The sequence below is a fragment of the Pan troglodytes genome, chromosome 2, assembly GCF_028858775.2.
Source record: "Pan troglodytes isolate AG18354 chromosome 2, NHGRI_mPanTro3-v2.0_pri, whole genome shotgun sequence".
In the NCBI taxonomy this organism is placed as follows: domain Eukaryota; kingdom Metazoa; phylum Chordata; class Mammalia; order Primates; family Hominidae; genus Pan; species Pan troglodytes.
This window is the reverse complement of record NC_086015.1, coordinates 165,513,965-165,533,332: the sequence shown is the minus strand read 5'-3', so window position 1 is coordinate 165,533,332 and position 19,368 is coordinate 165,513,965.

The following is a 19,368-nucleotide window of genomic DNA, read 5'->3' as shown; positions in this document are numbered from 1 at the left end:
CACCATGCCCAGCTGATTTTTGTATTCTTAGTAGAGACAGGGTTTCACCATGTTGGTCAGGCTAGTCTTGAACTCCTGACCACAGGTGATCCACCCACCTCAGCCTCCCAAAGTGTTGGGATTACAGGTGTGAGCCACAGCACCCAGCCAAGAGTACATTTTTAAAAATAATCAAATAAATATATATTTGCAGTTCTTAGATGGGACTATAATTAGCTATACAAATCAGTTACTCAAACTTTTTCTAATAAATCAAATGAAGGTGTCAGACTATTCCAAAATTCTACCAATAGTAAATACTAATTTACTTTTATTATTTTAGCAAAGGTACATATCTATTAATTGTGAGAGACTATTTATGTTCAGTCCACTAGTGTAATGCCATCAAAATGACACCTAAGACTATTAAAAAATACATTTTTCTATTTTCTGCAACTATATCGCAAAATTAAAATTGGATTTTTTCCCCAAACAATTTGTAAAGATTGAATGACAAGGTATACATAAGGCTATGTGGTACACATGAAATTCACTGTTGGAGAGAGGCGTGATTTCAGAACAATTTACACCAAAAGTCCCAAAAGGTAGATGCTCTGAATTGCTAGGGTTGATTTGAAAATTGAAGCTTCTTCTTATACATGCAACTCAAAGTAACATATTTCAGGAAAAGTAGGAGCAGGAACTTCATTATTTAACAAAGATAGATAATTCTCATGAGCAACATTAACTAAGCTTACTTGCTTGCACATATGAGGATACTGACAAAGATACAGTACCACAGTATAAAGGTATCCATGTTGTCTTCTTTATATGAAACTATCACAAATTCCATGCCTTATCTATAAAGTGGAAATAATATTTTCTCCTAAAATGAGGTTATAAAGCAATATTAAGGAAAGGGAAAGAAATAGTACATTTTACAATGAATTTTATTGTAACTGTTCTTTTAAGCGGGGCTGAAGAGAACTCCATCTATTGAGATCTTCATGTGTAATAAAAACTGAGTATCTTCATTAAGTCTGAATAACCATATAATTCAGATACAATTTTCATGTATCAAAAGGGATTTTCTTAGTTTCATTTTTAAAATTAATTGATTCTTTCAGTTGGCAAGTAAAAACTGTGCATGTTTGTTATGTATGTCATGATGTTTTCAGATATATACACGTTGTGGAATAGCTAAACCAAAATTATTAGCATTTATATTACCTCACATACTTACCTTTTTTGGAGAAGAACACTTAAATTTACTCTTAGTAATTCTCAAAAATACAATACTTTGTTAATTACCGTAATGACTATGTTGTACAATATATCTCTTTAACTTATTTTTCCTATCTAAATGAAAAAAATTATTTGACCAACATCTACCCGATGTGCACTGCAGCCACCTTCCGCCATTCCCTAGCCTTTACATGCTACTTTCTGCTTCAACGAGTTCAACATTTTTAGATTCCACATATAAGTGAGATGGTACAGTATTGGTATTTCTGTGATCAGCCCATTTCATTCAGCATTATATCCTCCAGGCTAACCTATGTTGTCACAAATGATAGGATCTTTTCTTCCTTTTTAAGGCTGTACAGTATCCACCATGTGGAAATAAATTTGTTGAAAATCAATTGACCATAAGTGCATGGACTTACATCTGGGTGTTCTATTCTGTTTTATTGGTCTATATTTCTGTCTTTATAGCAGTACCATAATTACCATAGCCTCAGAGTATAATCTGAAGTCAGCTTTTGAGATGCTTTCAACTCTGATCTTTTTTCTCAAGATTACTTTGAATATTTGGGGTCTTTTGTGGTTCCATATGAATTCTAGGGATTTTTTTATTTCTGTGAAAAATATCATTGGAATTTTGACTGGGATGGCCTTAAATCTGTAGATTGCCTTGGTTAGTATAAACTTTTTAACAAATATTAACTCTTCTAATCAATAATCATGGGATATCTTTTGATTTATTTGTATCCTTCAATATCTTTCACTAATGTTTTATGGTATTCACTGTATAGGTTTTTCTCTTCCTTGGTTAAATTTATTTCTATGTGGTTTTTAAAATGTTAGTATATATGGAATTGTCTTTTAAATTTATTTTCAGATAGTTTGTTATTAATATATACAAAAGCTACTTTATTATTTCTATTTTTGCTTGTTGATTTGTTTAAGTTACTTACAGATTCTGGATGTTAGAACTTTGTCAAATACATATTTTACAAATATTTTCTCCCATTCTGTAGTTTGTCTGTTTACTCTCTTGATAGTTTCCGTTGCTGTGCAGAAGCTCTTCCATTTAATTAGGTCCTGCTTGCCAACTTTTTTTTTCCTTTGCAACTGCTTTTGAGGATGTAGCCATAAATTCTCTGCCAAGGCTGATGTCAAAAGGGATATTTCCTAGATTTTCTTCCAGGATTTTTATAGTTTGAGATGTTACATTTAAGTCTTTAATACATTTTGAGTTAATGTTTATATATGGTGATAGGTAGGGGTTCAGTTTTATTATTCTGCTTATGGCTAGCCAATTTATATCCCATATCTCAGCATCATTTATTAAATAGACTGTCCTTTCGCCATTGCTTGTTTTTTTGACTTTAAAAAAATCAGATGGCTGTAGGTGTATGACTTTATTTCTAGGTTCTCTATTTTGTTTCATTGGTTTATGTGTCTGTTTTTGTTCAAGTACTATGCTGTTTTGATTGCTGTTGTCTTGTAATATGCACACGAACTAGAAAATCTAGAGGAAATGGATAAATTCCCATTAACACACAATCTCTCAAGTTTGAACCTGAATAGACTAATAATGAATCCCAAAATTACATTAGTAATGAAAAACCTACGAAACAAAATGGCCCTGGACCAAATGGATTCATGGCTAAAGAGCGAATATCAATCTTAGTGAAATTATTACAAAAGAATTGAGGAGGAGAGATTCCTCCCTAACTCATCCTGCAAAGCCAGGATCAATCTGCTATCAAAAGCTGGAAAAAACACAATAAACAAGAAAATTTTTTAGGCCAATATCCCTGTTGAACATAGACACAAAAATCCTCAGCAAAATACTGGCAAACTGAATAAAGCAGCACTCCAAAAACTTAATTCGCCATGATCAGGTAGGCTTATTCCTGAGATGCAAGTTTGATCCAACAGATGCAAATCAATAAATGTGATTCACCAGATAAACAGAATTAAAAACAAAAATTATATGATCATCTCAATATATATAGAAAAAGATTTTGATAAACTCCAGCATCCCTTCATGATACAAAGCCTCAACAAACTAGACATCAAAAAACACACCTAAAAATAATAAGAGCCATCTATGACAAAACCACAGCCAACATCATACTGAACAGGTAAAAGGCAAAGGCATTCCTGTTGAGAACTGGAGCTGGAAAAGAATGCCCTCTCCACCAACGCTAGTCAACGTAATTCTGGAGGTGCTAGCCAGAGCAGTCAGGAAAGAGAAAAAAATAAAAGGCATCCAAATAGAGAAATAAGTCAAACTAACTCTCTTTGCTGAAGGTATGATTCTGTACTTAGAAAACCCTAAAGACCCTGCCAAAAGGCTCCCAGTACTGATAAATAAATTCAGTTAACTTCTAGGATATAAAATCAATATATACAAATCAGTAGCATTTCTGGTACCAATAATATTAAATATTTAAATGTTAAATAATGAATACCAATAATGTTAAAGCTGAGGACCAAATAAAAAATGCAATCCCATTTACAGCAGACACTCACACATGCCCCAAAAATACCTACGGATACATCTAACTGAATAGGTCAAAGAGATCTACAAAGGGAACTATAAAACGCTACTAAAAGAAATCACAGATGACACAAACAAATGGAAAAACATTACATGCTCATGGATTGGAAGAATCATTATTTTTAATATGGCCATACTGCACAAAGCAATCTAGAGAGTCAATGCTATTCCTATCAAACTACAAATGTTATGTTTTACATAATTAGAAAAGCTATTCTATATTTCATATGGAGCCAAAAACAAGCCTGGAAAGCCAAAGCAACTCTAAGCAAAAACAAAACAAAAACAAACAAAAAACAAAGACAGCTGCCTCATATTACCACTTTACATCTTTTGATTGGAGAATTTAATCAATATATGTTCAAGGTAATTATGGATAGATAAGTACACATTCCTGTCATTTCATTAATGATTTCCTGGTTGTTTTGTAGATCTTTTGTCCTGTTCTATTTTCCTTGTTGGCCCAGTGCTGGGGGTGGTCTGGAGCCCAGGGCCACTAGGGTTAGCTTGGCTCTGTGGTAGGCTTAGAGAAGTCTATGATAGTTGGCCTGGAAGAAGTGGGACTAGATCCCCAGGCAGCTGGGACTGCCTCATTGCTGTGGCCAGTCCAGAGCCAATGAAGTCCAGGACCTGGGACCACTAAAGTCAGCATAATGATGTGGCAGCCCCAGGGACCTAGTCCCTGGGACCTGAACCTAAATATCCCTGGGACTTGGAGCTACGGGTTCCGGCATGAGGCTGGGTCAGGCCTGCAAGCTCAGCCTGTGGGTGCCAGCCTGACGTCTGGGGTTTTGGGAGCCTTTTCAGTGCTGAGTTTTAGTGGGATGGGCCTTGTGTTGGGGTACAAGGCAAAGTCTGATGCTCACTTCTCTCTCCTTTTTTCTAAGTAAAAGGTAGCTAGCGCTCTCTATGCTGTACTTCCCCAGGTTAGGTGAGGGGTGGCATGGGTAATGTAAAATGATTCTTCCTACCCTCTTCAATGTATTTCATTTTTTAAATTTTTGTGGCACCCTTAATTTTGGTAACCTTTTGCTGGATTTCCTTCCGTCTCATCAAGGTATTTTTGTACATGAATAATTGTTCAAGTTGATGTTTCCGTGCACAAACATGAGGGAATCCTATTCCACTACCTTGCTTGGATAGCCTCAACAGTAAAATAGTTATTTTAGTTAAATAATGTAGATATTGCTCCACTAACTAAGGCACCAAATAAAATGGAGAGTTTGTGGAAAGTGTGATTATTTATTCCTCTTTATAGGTGCTTCGACAAATGTTTAAGAAAATGTTCAGCTGATATTAAAAACATTATTTCTGATGGTGCGATTTTGGATATATTGCCATTTTTGTTGCATTTTACAACCTAAATATTTATAAAAAGAATATATTTCAAGATAAGATAAAGCCTTTTTTAAGAGGAAAGAATTAAAGTAGCAAGGAACATGGATAGAAACAGATTCATTGAGAAAGCGTAAAATACATTAGAGGAAAATGCACACAAAACTAAGGAGTACTTGTTTCATAAACTGAAGAAAAGTTTCCATGCCAAGCTGAAATGTTTAAACAAAGAGTAATTGTCAAACAAAAAGAAATCATTGGAACACTTTATATAGAGTAATAGCGTAAGGTATGTTCTTCAAGAGAATTGATATGCCAGGCATGGTCAGAGGGAAGAATTCAGGTAAAGACATAAGAGAGAGATGTTTGGAATAGCAAGAAAAATTGCAGTTTGCTTTTTTCAGTTGATATAAAATAGGTAATGAGGCCTGCACTGAAAAAAAAATAAAGATTTTGGTTTTTGATTTTTTTTTATTTTCTATTTTTCTTTCTAGCAACTTCCTGACCCAAATGCCATACGGAGAATATCAAAATGTATGGAAAGTACAAGTTATGATTTGTTCCCTTTCCCTAGCTCTAGATCAAGTTGCTTAAAAATGCATTGCAAATGTTTTAACCAATTATGTCACCCAGGACAATGAAATAAAAGTAATATATCACTTAAGAAGTTGTATTTTTAGGTATTTTGGCCAGAGAAGAGCCAGTGTGGGTGTCTCAAAACACAGGTGGTTTAACTCATGGCTGGAAAACTAAATAAGCATCATTTTTACTACACACATTCCATTTGGTGTTTGAAGTGTACTTCAGCATAGATGTAAAGTACTACAACTTTCTAAAGAAAACCACTTCATTCTTTTACCTAACAACAATGCAATGTCTGGAAAATTCTCAAATGCCAAACATATTACTTAGCTGTCTCATCCTTAAGAACCTTAAGCCTGCTCTATCCTAGGGTTTTAGGATTGTGTTCTACAGCAGTATTGTCTGGTCAGAGGAACTTATAATCTAAAAAATTTTTTGCAGAACTATAAATAGCCATATATATATATATATCAGGCAGAGCAAGGATTTATTGTCACAGGAGTGGTGTGAGAGGCTGTTGTAAAATAATTGGTAGAAGTATAGAATGCTACAGAATTTCTGCTTGATCCCCACAGTGGCAATGATGGGGATTATCCCTCTTTTGCTACACCACAAGGCAAGTGATGGAGGCATCAAGAGAGCCCTCCCCGAGACTGTGGATGCTTGCTAGAGGGGAAGCGCATATCGTACAACCTGAAAAAAATATCAACGGAGCTGCTGAAGCTTCAGCTTGGCCACAGCAGGCACCAGACCAGAAGTCAAGAGCGCTTTGAGAGAAAATTACGTATAAAAGTTGGAGGTGGGACATAGTTACCTGTAACAACTTTTATCTAGAACATTCTGACAAGAAGCAACCTTGGGAAGCCTGCCAAGAAAGAACAGTAACGGGAGAAAGCTGCACTCCTGGTGTTGGTGACAAAAAAGTACCTTGGCTCTCTCAGGCTAAGTGCATATCACGAAGGTAGACAGAATTGGCATATAATAAAAGGACACTGCCCAAAAGGAGCATCTATTGAACAAAGGGGTCTGTAATGCATTCATATCATTATGGTGTTGCCTTGGCATCCACTGTGAGTATAAGTTGGACTTTCTCATACCAGAAGTGGGTCACAGTCACCTATGAGACAGTTTTCAACTCTTCAGCTCACTCCCCCTCAAACCCTGCCAGTTCCTCATTGTGGTATTACATGACTGCCTTATACAACTTCCTCTTCATGACCACCTGTCTGTGGGACAGCTAGATAAAACATACTTGAGCAGCCTCACTGACCCCCTCATGGACTGTGTAGGTATTTTCACAGTAACCACCTTTCAGTCACAGCATGACCTTCTGGAACTTGTGCCTCCTTGCTTCAAACCCACCCATTAAAACTTGCTGCAGGAACCCCGTTTGGATAATGCCCCAGACTCAATAAAAGCATTGGCTCACAGATTGTTATACCTCTCTTTCCTGGTGCTGACCCACCTCCATTATGGCATGGTGTGTACCTCCAGGGCCTGTAAGTAAAAACATTTTAATTTTCAACTTGTGTTTTTCTTAGTCTTTAAAAAGGTACTCACCACCTTAAAGATCCCAAATTAATACAGAGTGCCAGCAAAAAAAGAATCTATATGGAATTTCATCACAAGGTAACAGCTGTGGGTGGACAAATATGCAGTCACAGAGCATATTGCCATATCAGTGGCCAGTGAAATTCAGAGGGCTTTGAAAGAAGCTACTACTAATACTACTCAGAAAAGCAAAAACTAGAACATCTGCTTTGAAAAGGAGTTTTTACCAGCTAATACTAAATCACAGCTATCAGCTAAGTGCAGAGATGTTTGCCCTTATTCTTCTCAACTGTGCACTAGCCAAAAGCTGAGTGCAAGGAGAAGAATTAAAAGAAACAAGAAGGTCCAAAACGGACTACAACATCCTCCCTTACTTCTTGTCCTAAAAAAGCAGATCAAGCATGAGCTGAGAGTTCAAGGAGGAGACTGGAAATAAATGTGAGAACAAGACTTGCCTTAAATACTAGTTTCAGAAAATGAAGTTATTTTGATGTCTGAAAATGAAGAGAATGTTATGAGATCTACCCAAGATTTTAATAAATGTATGGGGAATTAGTATCTGATAAACTATGTTTGAAAGAAGTGGCCAGAAAAGAATAAAGTAATTCCCTGATAATAACTATCCTATTCAGCATGTTTAGTAGCTATTGAATGGGAAATGTGGTGAACTATGAAAGATAACTTATCAGAATAATTCACCCATGATTTTGAAACTTTGTTCTTCTACAGACTGACTTTTCATGTCATCAAAAAAGGAGAAATTTCTATTCTTATTTGATACTACCTAAAAATGTTTTATATAAAACCTTAAATCTCAACTGTTACAACATCATAGAATTTATAAAGCCTCACTTCTTTTAAATAATCATATAGGAACCAGTTTTATCTGCCTCAAAATGTAAAGTCCAAACCTAACCTAATCAGACAACTTTTCAGTTATATAACATAGGCTAATGGGGCTTTTCTCATAGGAATTTAAGAATAAATGGTGTGTTTCTGTGTGAGTAGAAGAGAACAAGGAAGAATATCCCAGAGGTGGCTTAGATAGGACTAATATAAACTCACCAAACTCATAAAAACTAGTCCTTTCTGGCACTAATTAATAGCTCAAATCATTAAATCTCTAGGGGCTTAGAAAACCCCTGGCCAGTCCAGACATCAGTGCCCATGTATCCACAAAGGAAACTAGTAGAAATTGTCAAGACTGGAGGGGCTTTATGTCACTGGTGATAGCTATTTACATCTGGTGAAAGAACACCATCAAAGTGATGTGCAATATTTATTAAGGCAGGATCCAGATCTAGATGAAGAAAGAAACTGCATAGGAATGGAGAGAGCTCTTAGCAATAAGCTTAGCTTTTTGGAACGAACCTCTGTTTGATAAACAGAAACCAAGGTCCACAGATGGACAAATTAGTCCAGAAAATAAGAGGTAAAATTAGGAATAGGAAAAACAGCCTGGCTTTAAGTATCTCACACATATATATTTTAAACATTTTATTGAAGTGTAATACAAATGAAACTGCAAATATTGTGTCAGTTTGATAACTTTAAACAAATTAAACACACCTACATCATCAGGACCCAAAACAAGAAACAGAACATCATTGGGGTTCTAGATGTCACTATAATGATGCCTTCTATCTACTACCATCTCCTTAAGGTCCCTTTTACGCCACCCCTTAAAAGCACACTTTAGTTTTATCTGAATATTCTTATATTTTTATAAATTAAATTATACAGTATGCATGCTTTTGCCTCTGGCTTTTCTAATTCAAAAGTATTTTGTAATATTCATGAATATTTTTGTGTGTAGTTGTAGGTCATTAATTCTCATTGCTGAATAATACTCCATGTGTCAATATACTGCAATTTATCTATTCACTCTTAATGGTCACATGGGTAATTTCTAGTGTGAAACAATTATGAATAGTAGCACTATAAACATTCTAACTCATGTCTTTTGTTAAGCATATATACCTGTTTCTATTTCTGTGGATTTTTTCTTGATACAGCATTGCTACATCATGAAATATGCAACTCAGCCTTAGTAAATGCTGATTAACTGCTTTCCCAAGGCACTGTAGTAATTAATACATCCACAGCAATGTAGAAAAATTTGGTTTGGCTACACGTCTTCATCACACTTGACATTTTGTATTTTTTCATCTTAGCCATTCTAATGGCTTCACCTTAGAATTTTGATTTGCATTTCTTAATGACTAATGAATTGGGACACCTTTTTATATCTATATTGGTCATTTGGTTATTTTCTTTATGGTGTCTTCACATTTTCTTCCCATTTTGCTATTAGATTGTTAGATTTTTTCTTATTTTTTAGGCATTCCTTATATATTCGAGATTATAAGTCCTTCATTCAGGCAGATTTTTTCCTACTCTCTGTGTTATTTTTGCACACTATTAATGGTGGGTTTTTTTTTTTTATTACAGAAGTTGTTAATTTTAGGGCCAGGTGCAGTGTCTCACGTTTGTAATCTGGGCACTTTGGGAGGCCAAGGTGGGCAGATCACAATGTCAGGCGATTGAGACCATCCTGGCTAACATGGTGAAACCCTGTCTCTACTAAAAATACAAAAAATTAGCCGGGCGTGGTGGTGGGCGCCTGTAGTCCCAGCTACTTAGGAGGCTGAGGCAGGAGAATGGCATGAACCCAGGAGGCGGAGCTTGTAGTGAGCCGACATTGTGCCATTGCACTCAAGCCTGGGTGACAGAGCGAGACTCTGTCTCAAAAAAAAAAAGTTGTTAATTTTATTATAATCCAATTTATCTTTTTTGAGATTTATGGCTATTTTTGTGTCTTGTTTAAGAAATCTTTGCCTGCCCCACAGTCACAAAAATGTTCCGTAAGTTGACCTCTAAAACTTGTACTGTCGTACCCCAGGCATGTTTAAGTATCTTATGAGTAAACCCAGGGCATTAAGGCAAAAGATTCTGTCTAAACCCCATTGACTTGTATAGAAGTTTCTAATTTACCATCAGATCAGGCAGGGATCTAGGTTCAGAGTCAAGACAGGGTTTGCCTATTTAAGGCAGGACTTTCAAAAATTGATCTGAGCATGGAAGCTCTGGGCTAAGATTTTTGAAGAAAAGGTGCAAGCTGTTTCCAGTTCAGTTAATGTCTACTTATTAACTGAGAAATATGAGAGTCATATGGCTGAAATTTGCAAGAAATGTCAAAATAACTAATTATTACAATGGCACTGATTTTTATACCATGATATCAAGCTGTTTCAGACTCACCTGTAGCCTGAGGCACAAGCAATTAATGTACATGGTATAATGGCCTCCCTCTCCTGTTATCGTTCCAGAGAGTTATTTGAATCTTCCATGTAGTGGAATTCAGGGTGGTATAGACATATTAGAAAATGCTTAATGTATACATCAGTGACTTAGCAACTGACACAATCAATGGTTGCTGGTTACAGATTGATAGCTTGATACATTGAGAGCATTAAAAGTTTTTGTATTTAAATACATATCTCAATTGACCCCAATTATTTTGGTTTCTTTCAAAATTTTCAATGTTTAGCTTTAATCCTTTTATGGCCATTTATTATCCCAATCTTATTTCCAAGAAATAGGATCATAAAAGATAGTCTAACATTCGGGAGTGCAGACTAGGGCAACTCATTTCAGCTATCACATTTTCATCAGGTGAAATTTAAAACTAATTGATCTTGGAAAAACTTAATGTGCCTTAGGGAAGCCAGACTGTTACAAAACCCAGATTTCAAAGCTTTACATATTTAGGGGTTTTGACAAAAATAAAATTTGAAATATTTCTCATGCTCACCTAAGGTCAATTCATTTTTCCAATGATTAGATGCAAGGAAAGTAAAATAAAACTTTCAGCAGTTAGTTCCAATTCACCTCATTCTCATTAAGCTCAAGAAATCTGTATTTTATCAGGCCTAATAAGTAATGTATAGAAGATAGTGCATTTTATACACGGCCAAGATGTGTGCATCCTCAATCACTATCAATTATTACCTTTGTAAATCATCTTTATTTAAAATGGCATTTAATGTCTCAGTAATATTTGTAATGAAGAACATCTGTGTTATTTCATAAAATGCACTTTGCTCACAGCTGTTCATGGTACTGCCTACAGTTGTGGGATAGTTTGCTTTGTAATGCCTGAGCTTCCTATTTTATCTGTGATAAGAAAAATCTGAAGCCCAGATGGCCCATATCAATTATGCTGTAAAAGTATTGGCTCATCTTCTCCTTCACAGCAGGACATTCATTGATCTCAGCTCTGACATGATCTGATACAACGTTTGTGGAAAAGTCAATTTGTCTCTGTAAGTCTCATTTGCCTTACACTAAAATGATGATGTCAGTTTTTAACCTGTGTTTTGCAAAGACCAGTGTTTGTGTGGGGCTGCAGAGAAGAAGTGCTAGGGGCAGGCAGGGAGTGAGAGTGATTAACACAAGCAGACAAAGTTCCACAAACTTCTGCCTCTCTTTCAAATCTTGTGGTTCTAGGAAATTATTTATTTGAATAAAATATTAGTTTTTAAACTTCTAAGCATGATTAACAACAACATTATCTCCCTTTTTAATAATCTTTGAATGCCTGCTGTGAAGGAAATGCTATTATTGTACGATGTTCACAAACTCTGACTTTAATGCTTGCCAGAACTGAGATTTGATCATGGCTCTGCTATTCCACTAGCTTTAAGGCGAAAAACAAAACCTCTCTCTCTTTTAAACACTTCATCTATAAAAAGGTGGATGACAATGATTAGTACCTTATAAGGTTGCTGTGAATAGCAAATGAACTAATCTATGTGGAACATTTAGCACAGATCTTAGCACAGAGCAGGAACCCAAGAAATATCATCAATGCTCTTTCACATTTGTCTTACATAATATGCCCTCTCTTGATCAAATGTGGTAATAATATTAAAGTGGAATTGATTTTGTCATTGATGATAGCATTTTTATAATAATAAGTCAAAGGCTACAGTCAAATGTACAAGGGCTCTGTATTAGTTTTCTAGGGCTGCCATAACAAACTACCACGAACTGTGTTTTAAAACAACAGAAACGTATTCTCTTACAGTTCTGGAGGCTAGAAATCTGAAATCAAGGTGTCACCTGAGCCATGCTGCCTCAAGAGGTTCTACAAAACACTTCTTCTTTGTCCTTTTGTACCCTCTGGTAGTTGCCAACAGTCTTTGGCACCCATTGGCTTGTAGCTTTCTGCCTCCATTTTCACATGGCCCTTTTGCCTCTTGCTCTCTTTCTCTTAAAAAGACAACAGTCATTGGATTTGGGGTCAGTTCATATCCACTAATGACATCATCTCAATTTGATTACATCTTCAAAGATTCATTTTAAATTTCACCAGCAAACATCATGACAAAACCCCACAGTGAAGATAACCTGCTGGGAACTGAATCCAAAATGAGCAGCAATGACACAATGGAGAAAATAAATGAGGAGATGTAGGTTAAAGGGGCAAGGAGAGGAAATAGCTAGGAGAGCTCTAAAAAGGTTGTTCAAAAACTGCCACTTGAATTAAAAAACTGCATGGAAATAATACAAGAGGGAACTCTGTGAAGTTACAAAAACTATATTGTGGCATACCTTTAGACTCCTGTAAAAGTTTGGGTAGCTAATGCCTTGTAAAACTAAGCAACTAAAATAATTGTGTAAAATTCATTATAAAGTTATTTTTAAAGAAAAGAATAAGTGGCAAATCAACAGCCCTAAAGACAATAATCCTACGTGCATCCTGGCTTACAAAATATCACTCTAAAGGACCAAAGTTGGTTTGGCCCAACTCTGCTTTTTATAGCATAGAATATGAGGGGAAAATAGTAAGAATAAACTATTCAACAGAGATTTTCAATTCCTAAAGAACAGAATCAGGTTGGAAAAAATGAAAGGGTAATATGGAAGAATGAAATAAAATTAGTCAGTGGTAACTAGCACAGAAACAGAATTTTAAAAGGCTGATAAGATACTTCATTAAAAGCTATAAAGTACTTCATTTAAAATGACATAATTCCATTAAATTTTGTCTAGAATTCAGTAGAATTTTTCTATTTTCCTTTTACTTTAAAAACAATTTGTGAATAAACCATTTCTTTTTGGGCAACTAAAATACTTTCTAAATTAAGTTTAAGACCATAGTTGTCATTTCCCATAACTCATAAATAAATAGCTACAATGATCACCAAAAGGAGAGAGGAGGACCTTGAACAGTATGATCCCTTTTCATAAATGTGGCCATTTAAAATTTTTTCTGCGGTTGTTATTGTTAAGAAGTCGCATTGCTAGTGTTCTGACTGTTAGAAATCTTCCTATTTGCATATACTGTGTATATGCACTGACTGAAAAGAAGGAATAATAGAGTCTGCAGGAAATGGATTTCCTGCAAAAGTCATCCTAGCTAAAATTAGAAAATTATCTGTGAACAAAAGCAGATTGTTCATCTTTTTAGAAGGCTATTCCTCTAAAGTAATAGTGATTATTAAATGTCAATTAAAAGGCTTCCATTCTGTTGTTGTCAATTTATGATTTGTAGTTTGATTTGTATTACTCAATAGTTATTAATACATAAAACTATTGATATTATACACTTAGCTACTTCTATAAATATAACATTAAAGTTGAAAGACTGTGCTGAGCTGTCAAGATATTTCAACAAGTCCTTAGTAAAAATAATTTTTAAATTGACTCTAAAAAATGAATAATTTTCACATGAAAAGTGCACTCTTTTGGCTTTCCATCAACTTATTGCTACCCATTGCAAAATATACACCCCATGAAGGCTGCCAGACAATTGGAATACTTTTCACCTGACTCCCCCATTTTATTTCATAGACTTACTGCACAAGTAATAATATAAACCATGAAAATCCCATACTGTATCTTAACATACTACACATTGATTACTACTCCTTATTAACCATTTTCCACATTTTTTTCACAGTTCTTTGGTAATCATCTTTTTTCTTTTAGCAGGTAATAATGATGATAATTCTAATAGTTGATTCATATTGACTATATATCTTGTGCCAGGCAATGTTCTAAGTGTTTTACACACATTACCATCCAACAACAACTCTATGAGTAAGGTGACTTACTTACCTTTATTTTAGAAATGACAAAACTGTGACCCAGAAAATTAAGTAACTGGCATGGTCACATAGTGAATGAAAACAGAGATCGAACTTAAACTGACATAGACAGACCTGAATGCCTGCTATCTAACCAATATCCCATGAAATAGGCCTTACAGATACTAAGAAGCTATTTTTAATAAGTTTCAAACCTCACATGTTGGAATCTCAAATAATTACATTGGAATCTCATATAAAGGCTTTAATTTAAAATTATATATTATGACCTAGAGATTTCCCTTCTTTTATATGTTTAGGTTATTTCACTCTTTTTTTTTTTTTTAATTTGTTCTTGGAGACGTTCTGATATACCGTCCCTCAGAAAAATGGTTACATTTTCCAATTTAAACTTTATTTTCCTTTTTTCTAAGCTCAAAGTATACAAGAAACATATTCTTCAACAGGATTTTTAGAGATGAGCCTGTAAGCCTCTGCAACTTTTCACAGAAAAACATCAGATTAAAAAGATGATCTCCTCTTCACTTCCACTGCCTTTGATCACAAATCTAAAATGCTTATACACTTTCCAAAATTATGTGGCAACTCTGGGGGTCAGACTGCAATTTAGAGAGGAACAGGGTTGTCCCATTTAGAAAATAAAATTACAGTATTCTTCATTAAATTTTAATTTCAAATAAACAATGAATAATATTGTATTGCATTTTATCTGGTAGCCCTAAAAAGAAGGCATAGAAAAAGTGAAATAAAAGAGACAGCTCAACATTCTGGACTACCTTGGAATATTTATTAGTTAGAAGGTGTTACTAGAAGTCAACACAGCCACATAAACCACTGCCCACAGGCAGGTATCTACAACAAATATAGGCTAAGCTAAAGGCCAGTTTGGCAGCTTCTGGTGATCAGTTTTATAAAGGAAGCTAAACATTATAGGGCCCTAGGTAGAGGACTGGGAGTGTAACAGTATGGAGCTAAATCCATGTGCCAGAATTCTTCTCAGAGGGAGAACCATGTGATTGAAAGAATAATTTGAGATGCTGCTTTAGGTCCTATGGAGTTTGTTAAACTGCCTCTTAGGAGAGTAATATGGTTAGTAGCATTACCTTATTTATTTATTTATTTTTGCAATGGAGTAGGAATGTCTGGAAAAGTGCCAAATCACTTAGTGTATAGAAAAGCTTATCAAGCACATATATAACTTTCCATCCTTTTCATACCCAAAACTCAGTAGCCTCACTAAATTAACACTAAAAACTACTGTAAGGATATTTGTTTGAATGAATACCTCAGTATTATCTTGACTGGGCCACCATTTTGGGGTCAACTTGGTATACCTAGTGGTGTTCTGGGAAAGCAGCTGGGAGGAATATAGGGAGATGATTTTCAGCATGTATCAACTTCCAACATGTGTCTATTCCCACCGTGGCCAATTTCAAGCTCCCAAACCAGCTTGCAAAATTCTTAAATATTTAATAATCAACTCTCACAAGACTAAATGGGCAGCTCCAGCACATGTCTACATTTCACATTCCACCTCAGAGTAAGCATAATTAATACTTGTTTAAATATTTATTATGACCAAATATGAGCTCTAGGAGGACATGGACAGATTTCACTCTTACTTATACCTCCAAATGTTTCATAGTCCCTGGCATATGGCAGGCGGTAAACAAAATAAAGCTTGGTGAAACTGAGTATTAAAAAATCGTTAAGCTGTTTAGAAAAAGATCCAGTGCTTATAAGATTCTTATCTCATCATTTCAATTTTAATTCCCCCACCCCCAAAAAATCAGCATTAATTTGTCATCCTTATCAGGATGTCAAGTAAACTGAGTTTTATGCTTTCATTATTGCCGTCTATTCCAAATGTTAACAGAATTTCCTTTTTGAAGGTGAACAAGCTTAATTTAATTATCTCTCTGGTGAACTCTCAGAATCAGAGTTCCCACTGTAATTTCAATATATAGTCTCTGTGACTCAGGTAGACGCATTTCAACAGGGGTCAAATCTTGTGATGAAAATGACAAATTCACACATACTGATATATTGCATACAAGCCCAGCTTGCAATTGATAAAAGTGGTCTGTCAGTGAAAGACTAATGAGAATGAATTTCATTTCAGGCCTTATACCTAGCTAATTATGAGAAGAAAAAGACAGCATAAATAGTTAATTTACTAAATTTTTAAATATGATTCTATAAAGTAATATAGTTTCCATTAAAATCAAACATATTATTTTCATTCTTAATGTTTACAAAAGATTTTCATTTTCTTAAGGAGTAAACCAAGGAAAAACCAAGAAACAACTTTAAATCATGCCATAACCATTTTCAAATATTTTTTCATGCAACTTTTATGATACAGTGGCATGTTTGTGGCCTCTCCACATAGTATTGAACTGCACTTCAAATAAAGATGACAACAATCTTCTGCTTAAACTGGAGTTGTTCAGAAAAGGAATCTCAAAAAAAGTAGTTTATGAAGCACAATCACTCAAACTCCAGTAGTCATAGGTGAAGGAGAAACATAAGATAAAAGACAATGCTCATCTCAAAGTATTTATCTGCTTATAATTCATACATGTAATATGAACATAATGTTTATATACAATTATGTTAAGTTAAAGCTTATGGCATAGGTCATCTATAAAAAGTGGAAATTATTTCTCATTAATTAGCTACAAATATGCTTGTCAAATTGGCATCAAAGCAAACAAAATTATGCACATTTTATTATATTGTATGAATAATATAGCCAAAAGCAACATTGTCAAATTAATTACCTGCAATAGATAGGTTTATTATTAACTCAATTGTTTACATTTGACATTTTGAAATATTATACCAGAACTTTAATCTTACTTTTATGAAAGTGTAGATATCTAGGAACTCCAGAGAATGAACAGCCAACCTAGCTTAAATATTAAACTACACAGAGAAGACATGATTCAGAAACCAAAAGAGATACCAATTCTTGAAGATGACTTTAAAATAAGCTGATGATTAGAATATAGATATGCATCATAAAAAGTAAACATATTCCTGAGCAACCAATGGGTCAATATAGAAATTTAAAAAAATAAAAAATACTTTGAAACAAATTAAAATGGAAACATAACATACTAACATATTTGAAATATAGCAAAACCAGTACTAAGAGGAATATTTATGGCAATAAAGACGTATATAAAAAACAGAAATAGAATGATGTCAGATAAATAACCTAAATATATACCTCAAGGAAATAGGTAAGCAAAGACAAACAAAACCCCAAATTAGTAAAAGGAAATAATTAGTATCAGAACAGAACTAAACAATAGAAAGCCTAAAAAAATACAAAGGAAAAACAAAATGACACATTAATTTGTTGAAAAGATAAACAAAATTGACAAATCACCAACTGGACTAGCTAAGAAAAAAGTAAGACCCAAATATGTAAAACCACAGACAAAAAAGAAGACATTACAACTGACACAATGGAAATATAAAGGATTATTAGATACCATTATAACTATACACCAAATAATTGGAAAACTTAGAACAAATATATAAATTTCTGGACATATGCAACCTAGCAAGATTGAAGCATGATGAAATAGAAAACATAAACAGATAGGTGCTAATTAGATCATTAAAAAGTCTCCCATTTAAAAAAAAAATTAGGACTGCTGCTTCACTGCTGAATTCTACCAAATATTTAAAAAATAGCTAGTACCAATTATTATTGAACTATTCCAAACAATTGAAGAGAAGGAAATACATCCAAATATATTTTATGAGGCCAGCATTACCCTAATAACAAAACCAAACAAAAACAAACAAGAAAAATAGAAAACTACAGGCCAATATCTCTGTTGAAAATAGGTGCAAAATTTGTACACAAATCACTGTTGTACCTAATTTAACAATATATTGGAAATATCATTTATTATAATCAATTGGCATTTATCTCAGGGATGCAAGGATAGTTCAAAATATGCAAATTCATAAATGTGATAGATCACATCAACAGAATCAGGACACAAACCATATGACTATTGTAAAAGATGCTGGAGATTTTTGATAAAATTTAACATCATTTTATGATAAAAACTCACAACAAATTGGATATACCAGGAAGAAACCACAAAATGATAAAGGCCATATATGGCAAATCTACAGCTAATACCATACTAAACAGAGAAAAACTGAATGCCTTTTCAGTAAGATCTGGAACAAGACAAGAATGCTTCCATTCATCACTTTTTAATATAAATATATATTATTACACATATATCCTACTGGAAATGGAGGGATTTTTTTTCACTTGACAACATATATTTTCCTAAAATATCAATATCAAACCTAATATAAAATTTTAAAGAATTCCCTTTCAAACAAAGACAAGTTTTCTACCATAAACAATTCTGTTTAACATTTTTCTTAACCAATGTTGTCAAATCAAAGTACTGATAATATCTAGTGTTGGCAAAGGTGTGAGGAAGCAGAAGCTGTCACATCCTGCTGAGGAGATATTTTCTCCAAAGTAATTGAACCCATTAAATCATTTTGGAGAAAATTCTTGCATTGTTCAGCAATGTTCAAGCACTTGTACTTTTCAACCTGTTCCCTCAGAAATATGCTCCAAGGAGAAATGCTTAAGCTTAGTTGGAATAACATTGCAGGCAATAGTGACATTTTATTTTTAGATTTTATCTCCAATTCCTTTATTTTTTATGGCTTTATTTCTTAGTGTATAGACATAAACACATACATACATACACACACACACACACACACACACAAACAGCAGAATTTCTAAAAGTTTATGAAAATGCATATAATAACACACATTAATTTCAAAAGATTTTTTGTACCAAAATAAACTCATACTAACTTAAAATATGTATAAATAGGATCTAGTTGGAGGTATTAAGAAAGATAAAACATCAGTTTGAAAAGTGCCCCTATCAGAGCAACATGAATTCTGCTAAAATCAAAGCAAGAACAAACATTAAATTTATGTTAAAACTT